Source organism: Rattus norvegicus, chromosome 14, assembly GCF_021556685.1.
Source record: "Rattus norvegicus strain SHRSP/BbbUtx chromosome 14, alternate assembly SHRSP_T2T, whole genome shotgun sequence".
In the NCBI taxonomy this organism is placed as follows: domain Eukaryota; kingdom Metazoa; phylum Chordata; class Mammalia; order Rodentia; family Muridae; genus Rattus; species Rattus norvegicus.
In genome coordinates, this window is record NC_141547.1 from 83880866 (window position 1) to 83894750 (window position 13885).

At 41.8% G+C, this 13885-nt stretch overlaps 1 protein-coding gene across 50 annotated transcripts in view; it reads right to left on the bottom strand.

Moving 5' to 3' along the window:
• Nucleotides 1-13679, bottom strand: part of Mtmr3 (myotubularin related protein 3) — a 112934-nt gene extending 99255 nt beyond the window's left edge. For 23 of the 50 annotated variants that reach the window (XM_087583431.1, XM_087583417.1, XM_087583408.1 and 20 more), the window contains 2 exon segments: nt 13496-13679; nt 3788-3923 (listed from right to left, as the gene is read on the bottom strand). The gene's annotated coding sequence lies outside the window, so the exon portion shown is untranslated. 50 annotated transcript variants of the gene reach the window in all.
• Between the last annotated feature and the right edge of the window lie 206 nt (nt 13680-13885).

A 13885-nucleotide genomic window follows, 5' to 3' on the forward strand; every position in this document is an offset into this window, starting at 1 on the left:
AATACTATTCTGAAGTAATAAAAACTGATTACTGATAACCAAAACAGGATGAATATCAAATTACACTACATCAAGTACAATATGCCAGTCTGTAACCTCTGCCCTTCAAAGGCAGAATAGAATCACTGCAAGTTTAAGGTCAGCCTAATACACATAGGAAGTTTCAGGACAGCCAGAACAACATATAGTGAGACACCAGCTCACAATTTAAAAAAACTGCATGCGGTGTGACCTATGCATAGAATTCTAAAATAGACAAAGCCAAAGAGAAAACAAACAGCAGAGACCAGATTAACCACACAAAGGACTGGAAAAAAATGCTTGAGATTATCAAACAAACTATTCTTCCTTGATCATAATAGCTTTTTTACACTATTATATAAAGTATATCTTAGTAAAGAATAATTTTAACCATAGATGTGATAGAATCTTAATTATTTCTAATAACAGAACAAGATAATGTGTGGGAGGGAACAAGAAACTTTTTTTCATTATATACTTTACCTAGAAGTCCAAAGAGTGTTTGTAAAATCCTTCAAGAGGCTGAGAGATGGCCCAGTGGTCAAGAGCCTTGCTGCTCTTCCAGACTCTTGGTTCTGAGCACTTACACGGCAGCTCACAGAGTCTGTAACTCCAACTGCAGAGAATCCAGACCCTCTCCTGACCTCTAAAGACACCAGGTACACATGTGGTACACAGACATACATACAGAGAACACACTCACTCATGTTAAAATAAACAAATAAAATGAAAAATCTTTCACACACATACGCTAGAGAGGAGGTTGGAGGACGACATGCAAAGTCAGCTCTCTCCTTCCGGAATGTGAGCTACAGAGACTGAACGCTGGCTGTCAGTCTAGGTGGTAAATGTTTTCACCCACTAAGCCATCTCACCAACCCCAACTCATTTTACTTTATTTAATATTGTATGTGTGTGGCATATGTGAATGCAGATTCATACATGCCACAGTTTACATGTAAAGGTCATTGGAAATTTTTTAGGTAGGAGTCAGCTTTCTTTCCATTCTAGGTCCCAAGGATCAAACTCAAGTCACCAGACTTGAATAGCAAGCCCTTTTATCTGCTGAGCCATCTCACAGGCTCTACAGTAGTAGTTCTCAACCTGTGAGTCCAGACCATAGAGGTCACATAGCAGATGTTTACATTATGATTCATAGCATTAACGAAATTACAGTTGTGAAGAACGACAAAACAATTTTATGGTTGGAGGTTACCATAACATGAGGAACTATGTTAAAGGGTCGCAGCATTAGGAAGGTTGGAAACCACTGTTTCACAGCCAATCTATAAATAACCAAACAGTTCTATTTTATAATCTCTTCCTACTGTTCGTCTAGGTAACTGCTCCACATTAAGATTCTATAAATGGTGAGGCGGTGGCTGTGGTGGCAGTGGTGGGGGGACATACTCAGGAGGCAGAGGCAGGTGGATCTCTGTGACCCCAGCAATGATGAGGCAAAGGCAGTAATACTTAGCTGCATTAAGTATTAGCTCCATTTTTTCTATCCCCTAAATATGTTCTTTTAAATTCAAGATCTTCCATACTAGGCTACCTTTCCTCCCGGTCCAAGTTCTCTGTAACCAAGCTCCTGAATATATCCTAGCCTCACTGTTAAATACATAAGGATCTCAGTTCAGTCCTTTACCAAAACTCCCTTTCCCTTTCAATTAGCACACTTCTATTTATTCTTGCAGGCTCAAATTCTATCAACTTCAAATTGCTGTCTTACCCACCATTCAGCTGATCAACAGATGTATACGTCCTATGAGGAGCTAACTAGCTAGCTTCTACGGGATTATCACTTCGCCATTTCTGAGTACAGTACAGGATCACTGTTTCCAATCTTTCCATAGCTCTAGGCAGATTACCACCCAACACCTCCTCCCTGACACTGCCTTTCATTTCAAAAGCCTAAAAGGACTCAGTACAGACAGAAGAAGAAAGTTCCAATATTTTAATGACTGGAGTCTAACAATTTGTGGACTATGCTTGAGAAGCTTATCTTTAACTCCACTTTCCTCTATTCTGTGCTGGTAAAACTACAACAGTTTTTAAATTAATTTTTCAAACCTACTCTTTTTCCTAACTATAAGGAAATATACTTGTTAGAGAAAACTAGTCAATTATAAAAGAACATAAAACAAAAAAGTCATATTATCTCACCAGACAGCTATTAATCACTACTAACACTTCTACCCATAGTCTGTTCTTCTGTGTATAAGCATATTAACTAGTTTATCAAACCAGATTTTAAGTAACACAGAACAAGGGAGAGATCCTGTTTCTCTGAAAGATTCATTTTTTTTAGTGTTTTATGAATATATGTTTAAAGGAATGAAGAAAATGAGGCAGGTGAAGGGAATCAACCTTACTCCATTTCCTTCACTCCCACAACAAACTATGAAAAGGAGTTTAAGAACATTATACAAGACAAAGCACATTGCTTATATATTTAGTAAAGGGACTTTTAAGAGATTAATTTTTTTCAACCCTTGAACATACTTTGAGAGGTAAAGGGATAGCTGAAAGTTTGATCTACAACTACTGACCTTACAAAAATACCTTCTCTACACATTACATAAAACAATAATCTGGACTAGTAAAATAGTTCAGTGGGTAAAAGTGCTTTCCATGCAATCCTGGCTACCTGAGCTTGATCCAAGAAACTCAGGGTTCAACTCCCAAATCCTGGCCTCCACATGTATTCTGGTATATAGAAATACATGCTAATAATAAATAAAATCATAAATGATGTTTTCAAAAGAACAATTTAATTTATGTTCATGTGAGTAAGTGAGTATGTGCTGGTCAGGCATGATGATATATGGATATAATCCCAATACCTAGGAGGCTGAGGTAAGATCAGGCTGTGTAAGTCTAGCCTAAGTTCCATGAGATGTCTCAAAAAAGTTGACAATTTAATCAGCCTGTAAATACTTAAATTTATATAGCACCTAATGTCAAATCCTCTAAGTTACAACATCTCCAGTAACAGTGGTCTCAAATCCTTGTGGCATCTAAGACGCCCAAGAAGGATCTCTCTCTCTCTCTCTCTCTCTCTCTCTCTCTCTCTCTCTCTCTCTTAAAATAAGAGAGAGAGTGAGTTTCTCTGTGTAGCCCTGGCTGTCCTGGAACTTGTTCTGCAGATCGGACGGGCCTAGAACACAGAACTCAGGCCTGTCTCTGCCTCCTGGGCACTGGGATTAAAGGTGTGTGTCACTACTGCCCAGCAGAAAGAACCTTCCATAGCCAACTGCACGAGATTAAAAAAAAAAGATACCTGGTCTGTGTCCAAGGTACCTTACGAAGCAACCACCTTCAACATTAAGTATTTCATTCCTTTTAGTTGAAAAAAAGAAAACCATTCAAGCTGCTTAATTATAATCTCTTTTCACAATCTCTGAGGTTTTAATTGTCTTTCTTTGACAATGACCGTACAAAACAAGAAGTAAGTTCCCTAAGATGGAGAAGAAGGGGAGACAATTTTTTTCTAACTCAAGAAAATGTTTCCTAACTTCCTAACTTATGGGTAAAGGGACACCAAGTCAAAAACAACTTCTGAAGCTTAAAAGTAGCCAACAGGAATGGAGGCACGTGCTTCTAACACTAGTGTTTAAGGGGTATAAGCAGGAGAACTGCGATCCAAGGCAGTGTGGGCTGCAGACTAAGACTGAAGCCAGTCTGAGAAACTTAGTGAGATCCTGCCTCAAAATAAAGAGCACCAAGTAGGCTGGGGGCTACGCCTCAGTGGGAGAGTGCTCACCTGGATAAGACCTTGGGCTCAGTTCCCAGGCCAAAGACAAGGAGGAGGAGCAGTCATCACAACTCGGTAAAGCATGTTTACAATGGTACAGACCAGGCCCTTCCAAATGGAGAGTCAAAACAGGTCACCAGGTACTCTGCAAGCAAAGGAAAGCAAACAGCAATCACACTTCTTTACTCAGTCTCCAAAAACCAAACTCGGTAAAAGAACAAGGATGCTTTACAGGAGAGCTGCTTTCACAAACTGTGGACTGCTCTATGTAGTCTCAGTTCTTTCGAGGAGAAGTAGACTCTACTGTTCCTTATCTTTTTGTCTTTTCTAATTCAATTAGTCAGCAATCACAAAAAGTATTAAGTTGATGACTGAGATGTACCTTATCCTTATTACAAATGACTCTCGAGAGCATGGGGCACTTTATAAAAATTATAATCCAACTAAACAGAATCATTCGATCTCTCATAACTGGAGAAATGCCCGATCAGAGGCAGAGAGGCAGAGAGGCAGAGAGGCAGAGAGGCAGAGAGGCAGAGAGGCAGAGAGGCAGAGAGGCAGAGAGGCAGAGAGGCAGAGAGGCAGAGAGGCAGGCAGAGAGGCAGGCAGAGAGGCAGGCAGAGAGGCAGGCAGAGAGGCAGGCAGAGAGGCAGGCAGAGAGGCAGAGAGGCAGAGAGGCAGAGAGGCAGAGAGGCAGAGAGGCAGAGAGGCAGGCAGAGAGGCAGAGAGGCAGGCAGAGAGGCAGAGAGGCAGAGAGGCAGAGAGGCAGAGAGGCAGAGAGAGGCAGAGAGAGGCAGAGAGAGGCAGAGAGAGGCAGAGAGGCAGAGAGGCAGAGAGGCAGAGAGGCAGAGGCAGAGGCAGGTGGATCTCTGAGTTCCAGTCCAGACTACTCCTCATAGCCGTTCTTCCAGCCTAGTGAGTCACATGTCTCAAAAAAAAAAAAAAAAAAAAAAAAAAACAGAAAAAAACAATTTTTCCACCTTAGAAATCTTAAGCATTGACAGCCAGAGCAGAATACAATATACCTCAAGAGATGTCTCACTGGGTGAAAGAAAAACAGATTTAGGCTTCATTTGTAATTTTCATTCTTGTCTGTTTTTTGTCTTCCATATCATATACAAATACATAGTTTGCAAATTAAACACCAAGGTATTAAAAATTAGTGCTCAAACTTTTGTACTAATGGTGCAAGCAACCAAAAAAAAAAAAAAAAAAAACCTCATCTCCAGAGATCTAAAGCACTGCTTTATTATTTAACTCATGTTTACCCCTCCACAGTTAAACTATAGAGGTTAAGTCTTGGTGCTGAAAAGAGAATAGAAAAACTAATCCACTTTAATGTCAGAGTTACAAGCTGTAATTGGTAAATTGCTAGTGTGAATGTATGGACATAGGTTTTAACATGTTGATGGGAAATTAAGACATCGATCCTATTAACATGATACCTTCAATATATCCAAATTTTAAAACACCTTTATTTCAAGGGATAGACTCTAAGCATTGTTCAAGGTTCTTGATCCAATAACCAGAAAAGCAAAAACAATAACAACAAAAAATACCCTACGACCTGAGAAGCAAACTTACAAGATTAAAAAAACAGCACAACTGCAGGAAAATGTCCACACCAGTTCATCATAGCACTATTTAAAAAAAAAAATTAAGGTAACATAAATTAACAAAAAATTGCTGTAAACTATGATTATAGAATATGATTACAGAATATTCTCCATCATGAGAATATAAATTTCACATGGAAAGCTTTTCTTGTAAGTATTCCAATTGATAACATATAACGAAAGAGTTAATAACTGTTAAATTCAAGCTGGATAGACCACCTCTACTTTTACGTATTCTCCTGGGATGATTCAACTGGTTTGACCGTGGGTTGGTTGCTTGGGCTTGGGAAGTGTTTTGCTGTAGGCTTTTTTTTTTTTGGTTCTTTTTTTTCCGGAGCTGGGGACCGAACCCAGGGCCTTGCGCTTCCTAGGTAAGCGCTCTACCACTGAGCTAAATCCCCAGCCCCACTGTAGGCTTTTTCTGACAGAATCGCCTGCAGCCCAGGCAGGCTCTAAAGTCACTATGTAGATAGTCAGCCTTAACTGGCCCTCTTGCATCCACCTCCCAAGTGCTGAGATTTCACGTGCACCACCACACCCCGCATAACTTGTGGGATTTTTACAGTGAACATCTACTCTAACATTCTGAATCAGAAATAAATTTACTTTAAAAGCAAACTATATGAGAAGAGATGTGAGGAGTGGGGGAGAAAGAGGGGAAAGGGGGGGAGGTAAATAATATATCTTCCATCCTATGAGGAATCTAAATGTAACATTATACATATTATCATACATATATGTGCATGTGTATATGTGCATATATATGATATATTCATATATATATATATATGAATGACATGAAATCAGAAGAGTAGGAAAAGGCCACCATAGGAAGCGTGGAGCAAAGGGCAATGGGCAAATGAATTTATATGCAAAGTATAATGTTATAAATGAATGAAATTATTTTTACACTAAGAAAAAGACATTTTTAACCCAGCAAGGTAGTTCAGCTGAAGAAGCTACTGCCAAGAGTGACACAACCTTAGTTGAATCTTTGAGACCAACAGGATAGATCTACTTCAACAAGTGGTCTCCTGACCTCTACATGCCCACCTACATACCTACACCTATACATGAACACACACACACACACACACACACACAATAAATTAAAATATAGTAAAAAAACATTTTTAAACCTAAAAAAAGCTACAAGGGAGCTAACAAGCTCAATAGATAAAGTACTTGCTACAGTCATGAGAACCTGAGTTCACTCTCCAAATCACATCTAACACGTTGTGTATTGGTGGCTCATGACTGTAACCCCAACGATGGGGAAGAGGCATAAACAGTAAACCTTTGGGGTTGGAAGGCCAGCTTCTGGTCAGCTTAGACAAATGCAGCTGCAGAGCACTGGTCCAATGAGAGGCTCTGTCTCAGATTACAAGATGAGTAGTCCTTAAAGACTGGCACCAGGGCTGGGGATTTAGCTCAGTGGTAGAGCGCTTACCTAGGAAGTGCAAGGCCCTGGGTTCGGTCCCCAGCTCCGGAAAAAAAGAACCAAAAAAAAAAAAAAAAAAAAAAAAAAAAGACTGGCACCAAATCTTAGCATCTAACTTCTGCTGAAATGCACATACACACACACATATATCTGCACATACATACACACATACACCTGCACATTCACACACACATACCTGCACACACACACACATATCTGCACATACACACATACATATACCTGCACATACATATACCTGCACATATATACACACATATACCTGCACATACATACACACATATACCTGCACATACATATACACATATACCTGCACATACATATACACATATACCTGCACATACATACACACATATACCTGCACATACGCACACACATATACCTGCACATACACACACACACGTATACCTGCACATACACACACACGTATACCTGCACATACATATACACATATACCTGCACATACATACACACATATACCTGCACATACACACACACATACACAAACACATACCTGCACATACACACACATATATACCTCCACATACATACACACATATACCTGCACATACATATACACATATACCCGCACATACACACACACACATACCCGCACATACACACACATACCCGCACATACACACACATATATACCTGCACATACGCACACACATATACCTGCACATACATACACACATATACCCACACATACATACACACATACCTGCACATACATACACACACATACCCACACATACATACACACACATACCCGCACATACACACACATATATACCTGCACATACGCACACACATATACCCGCACTTACGCACACACATATACCTGCACACACACACACATATACCTGCACAGACACACATACATATACCTGCACATACATACACACACATACACGTGCACATACACACACATATACCTGCACATACATACACACACATACCTGCACATACATATACACATATACCCGCACATACACACACACACATACCCGCACATACACACACATACCCGCACATACACACATACACCTGCACATACATACATGTACCTGCACACACACATATATCTGCACATACATACACACATATACCTGCACATACGCACACACATATACCTGCACATACATACACACATATACCCACACATACATACACACATACCTGCACATACATACACACACATACCCGCACATACATACACACACATACCCGCACATACACACACATATATACCTGCACATACATACACACATATACCTGCACATACATACACACATATACCTGCACATACATACACACATATACCTGCACATACACACACACACATACCTGCACACACACACACATATACCTGCACATACGCACACACATATACCTGCACATACATACACACACATACCTGCACATACATACACACACATACCCGCACTTACGCACACACATATACCTGCACATACATACACACTTATACCTGCACATACACACACCTGCACATACACACTCATACCTACACATACATATACATATATACCTGCACATACATACACACATATACCTGCACATATGCACACATATACCTGCACATACATACACACATATACCTGCACATACACACACACACATACCTGCACACACACACACACATATACCTACACATACGCACACACATATACCTGCACATACGCACACACATACACGTGCACATACACACACATATACCTGCACATACACACACACACATACCTGCACATACATACACACATACACCTGCACATACATACATGTACCTGCACACACACACATATATCTGCACATACATACACACATATACCTGCACATACATACACACATACACCTGCACAAACACACACATATATACTTGCACATACATACACACATATACCTGCACATACGTACACACATACACCTGCACAAACACACACACACATACATACCTGCACATACACACACATATACCTGCACATGCACACACACATATACCTGCACACACATACACACATATACCTGCGCATATCGATGGAGCCCCAGAGCTGGTCTGGAGCTCACTATGTAGACCAGGTAGCCCTCGAACTCAGAAATCCTCATGCCTCTGCTTCCAGAGTGTTAGGATTAAAGGTGTATGCCACACCCAGTATAAACTTAGATAATAATAATAAACACAGTCCCCAATCAACAGTTTTACCATTAGCATGTATTGACATCCTTTTTAATGCTTTTTTTTTCCAGTAACCGCACTGACTTCATTACCCTGCAATATGCCACTTGCCATTTAGAAAACACAGTTCTGGGGCTGTAGAAATCGCAGAGGACCTGGTTTTGGTTCCCAGAAACCACATGGAGGCTCATAATCATCTATAACTCCAGCTCTAAGAGTTCTGACATCTCTCTGAACTCTGCAGGCTCCTGCACATGCACACATACATATGGTATACATACATACACTTAAATTTAAAAATGTTTTAAAAAAGAAACAAAAACACATTTCTAAAACTTTACATAGAACAAAGCTAAGCTCTTTGCTCTAACCACCTACCACCACAGCTCCAAAATACAGATCAAATACAGCTAAGTGTATTCTACTTGATCCTTATGGGCATTTGAATTGATGGGCTTTACTTCAGTTCCAGTTCCCAACCAGGATTCACCCTGCAAGATGAGATCCCCTCTGCTGGAACCCCTGCAACCCCATGACTATTTCAGTAACAGATACAAGTGCTGAAGGGTTTCTCCACTTCGGCTGCCTTCTCAGTGGCATCAGGAAATTCTGCATTTAACAATATGCTCCTGTTTATCTCTGCTCACTAGCCAACTCTATTTACTGGGGGATCGAGTGTGAGACAGGGTTACTCCATGTATCCCTGGCTGTCCTAGAACACATTGTGTAGACCAGGCTGTCCTTGAACTCAGAGATGCACCTGCCTCTGCCTCCTGAGTATTGGCATTAAAGGCATGAGTCACCACTGCCAAGCTAGACAATCTAATACTTTCATGAAAATTTTTTTAAAAAAGAATTCTAAGGCAACAGGATTCTATCATTACATTTTTAGCTTATTTTTCATGTGTCATTCCACCTGCTCTTCCCTCACAACCTATGAAATAAGTAGACACTGTTCTTCCTTTTAATAATGAGGGAATGTTATATGGCTTGCTAGAAACAAAAGGGCTAAGGAGTAGCACTAAGCGGACTCAAGACTCACTGAGCTATCCACTATTACACTAAAACAATTTTCATTTTTAGTGCAGGATACAAATATCAACTTTAAAAGGTTTTCTAGTTTCTTCATACAGTACAAAAATGAAAATGAAAGCACACCAGTATTAAGATCACAAAATTAAGATTAAAAATAGCAATGACATGTAGTAGTAGTAGTAGTAGTAGTAGTAGTAGTCTTGAATTACTGGGAACCCTAGTTCAATCCAATCTGGATGTGACCTCAGACTTAATTTTAAATCGGTTTCACTGATTATGAAATTACATAGACATTCACCATCAACAGTCAGGGAGATAGCGCAGGAGATAGAGGCACTCACAGCCAAACCTGCGACCTGAGTTCCACCCCCAGGACGCACATGGTGAATGGAGAGAATAACTCCTAAAAACAAATTTAAAATTACATAACTGGGAAATCCGTAAGAAGCCACTAAACATAAAGCGTGCACAAACTTCTTCCAAACATTCTTAGAATTGTATCTTCATACCAGATTATGAAGGGCCCTCTGTGAAACTTGACTTGATTTCAACATAAAGAGAATTACAACAGCATAAGTGTGCTGTTTCTGCAAACTTGCAACATGCACTCAATTTCCTGAGCGCTTTTGAGAAATGCATGAAATCCATAAGCTAAAAGCAAAACTCAAAACAGAATACTGTTTCTGAGATTTTGGGGCAAATTTGTAAGAGTTTTGTTTCTTTTTAATTTCTTTTTTTGTGTATGTGTGCATATGTGTGTCAATGAACACATGTGGAGGTCAACTTAAGAGTTTTGTTCTCTTGGGGCTGGGGATTTAGCTCAGTGGTAGAGCGCTTACCTAGGAAGCGCAAGGCCCTGGGTTCGGTCCCCAGCTCCGGAAAAAAAAGAACCAAAAAAAAAAAAAAAAAAAAAAGAGTTTTGTTCTCTCCTTCCACTGCGTGGGTCCAGGGATCAAACTCAGGTTGTCAGGCCCTGCAGCATGTGTCTTTACCCAGTAAGCCATCGCTCCTGCTTCTGTTTTCGTTTTTTAAGACAGGATCTTACTATGAAGCTTTGGCTAATGTGGTACTTACTTAGGTGGCTGGCCCACAGTTCTCTCAAACTCTTGGCAATTTAGCCTGAGTTGTTTCTTTTAAATAAAAATTACACTTTCGGTTTGGGGATTTAGCTCAGTGGTAGAGCGCTTGCCTAGCAAGCTCAAGGCCCTGGGTTTGGTCCCCAGCTCCGGAATAAAAAAAATATATATATATTACACTTTCCTTTATTTAAAAAGAATAATTAAAATGTGTAAAAACTTGGCCTCAGTATGAGGTCTAAATTAGGTAGATGAGGAAACTCAAGTTCAGAGAAGTAATATCCCAACAGCCATTAATGCCACAAACGATCCAGATCTATCCACCAGCACAGAATGTCCCATCAGTCTATACCACCTCTAAAGTCAATAAAAAGTGTGAAACCTAAAGTTGTAAATACTTCACAATCTATAGAAAACAGAATCTCTTACAGAAAAGTCCAAGTTTCAAAGAATGAAATGTAAGCCATCAAGAAATTCTTAATAACTAACACTAGTGTTTCTCATACTAATACTATTCATTTGCTAAAAAATATCTGGAAAGAAAATTCTGCTGAGAACTATGATAAGTAGTGGAATATCAGGAGACTGAACAAGACAAGGTTTCTGGTCTTAGAGAACAACTGGATGGGCCTCTCTATGATATGTCAGAATATATAATCCTATGCAACTGTTGTAATACTTTCGTTTGCTTCTTCCAAAATTCTAGTACTCAACACACCTTTGAAATATGAATCCATCTCTTGATAACTCAGAATTCCAATTACCACAGAAAGTATAAACTAGGACTTAAACTGACTTTACCATACCTCACAGCCCGAAGCAAATTACAAGAACTTTTAACAACTACAGTACACCTTCCAGGTTCACAACCCGGTCTCAAATGACTGTAACACACCCTGCTACCCTCCACTTTACTGGAAACCTGAGTCAGACGGCTTAGAAATAAATACAATGTTGGCATGTTAGAAGGCACCTTTAGGACCCCTCTGTGGGCTAGAAGCAGACTTCATGCCTCCCTTTATTTTTCCCTCTATGTCTTTGGTGTATCTCTGGACATACCTTCAGTTAAACAACATTTAAGTTGATAAAATGTATTCTAATGCCTTCTGAACAGATTCATCATGCTGCTCACAGTTACCTAAAATGTAAAGATGGTAGGGGTAAAATACGTCTTCATAGGCAATCACTCTAACCTTCTAGAAGCTTCCAAACTTAGTTTAATAACATACTGCATAGCGTTTACTCGAAACGGTGTCATTCTGTAAACTCTTCTACGCACTCAAGTCATGGAAAAGAAGTCTTTCACTGGCCACCAACGCATGTTATTTGGTTTCCAAGTAAAAACACAGAAACATTGCAGAATCTCAAAGGAGGACTCCTTCACATCCCCACAAACAAAATCATCTTGATAAAGAACCATTCAATCGTAACCTCTGACGACTCACGGTTCACATGAGAAACGAAGCTGAGCCCCCACTACAAGAGCATATGCACTTTTCATACAAAAAAAACAAAAAAACAAAACAAAACAAAAACAAAAAAACAAAAACCAAAAAGCAAAAAACCCTAAATGTCAAAAAGCCAAGTAGATGTCAAGATAATAAGAAGCGTAAAAATGTAAACTTCATTCTGACGACGACTGAACATTAATATCTAACAAACCTGTGTGTTAATTCCCCAGGTGAGATGATCAGACTCCAGGTGGCCTAATAGAGTGCTCAAACTCTACTTCAAATTTTTGCAGTAAGTTTTCTGGCCCCAACATCATCTTGGGTCATGAAACGCAATACATCCAGTACAATTTCAACCCAAGAAATAACACTAATCTTTTGCAGAGCTACTTGAGCAGTGCTCCCTGAGCTCCTTCAACCACCCCTGGACCTTCGTTCCCCTTCAAGTACTACCAGGTCAGGAAGATGCCCTGCTGCAGTTAGGCTGAGGCCCGCACTGCTAGCCCGCGGTTTCCAACAGCACGACCTCCGGCCACTCGCCACTAAGGACTCCCAAAGTCTCGGCCAGGGCCTCAGGCCACACGCTCACCTCCCGGAGGCCCGGGAGCGTTTTCCAGGGCGCCCGAGCGGTAGCTCCCAACACTCGGGAGTGCTGCCCACCGCCAGGTTCCGGATGGCCGCCGAGCTCGGCGACCCCGCCTCCCCCGACTCGCCCGGCCGGGCCTCAGTGCTCCATTCCGAGAGCTTGCCCCGGGAGGCCGCGGCCACCCCAGCCCTCGGCCCGCCACCGCCTCCCCAGCCGGTGACAGCCGCCGCACCCGGCCCAGGCCCGCCCCTCCTCCAGCACCTCCTCGCCACCGGAGCCGGAGGGTGGGCTTCTCACCGGGAGGCAGGACATGGCGAGGCCCGCCACCGCACGGCCTCCTCCGCCACCCCAGGAGGCTGCCAGCCAGGGTCGGCGGGGGGCAGCGCCTGGGCCGCTGGAGCGTCTCCACCGGCTGCTCCGCCGCCACCGCTGCCGCCGCCGCCTTCTCACAACCACAACAACATGGCGGCAGCGGCCACACAGAGCGCGCTCCCGAGACCGATCGGAGCTGAGAGCGGGGACGCGCGCGCACGCCCCGGCGCGCTGTCCGCGGTCGGGGGAGGTGGGGCGGAGTGGGCTGGCCGTCATGGGATGGACGGGGGCGGGGCCTGGCTCGTTGGTCACGCCCCAGGATGTGGGCGGGGCTGCAGGTCCCCGGAATGTGGCTGCAGAGAGGCAAGAGAGGAG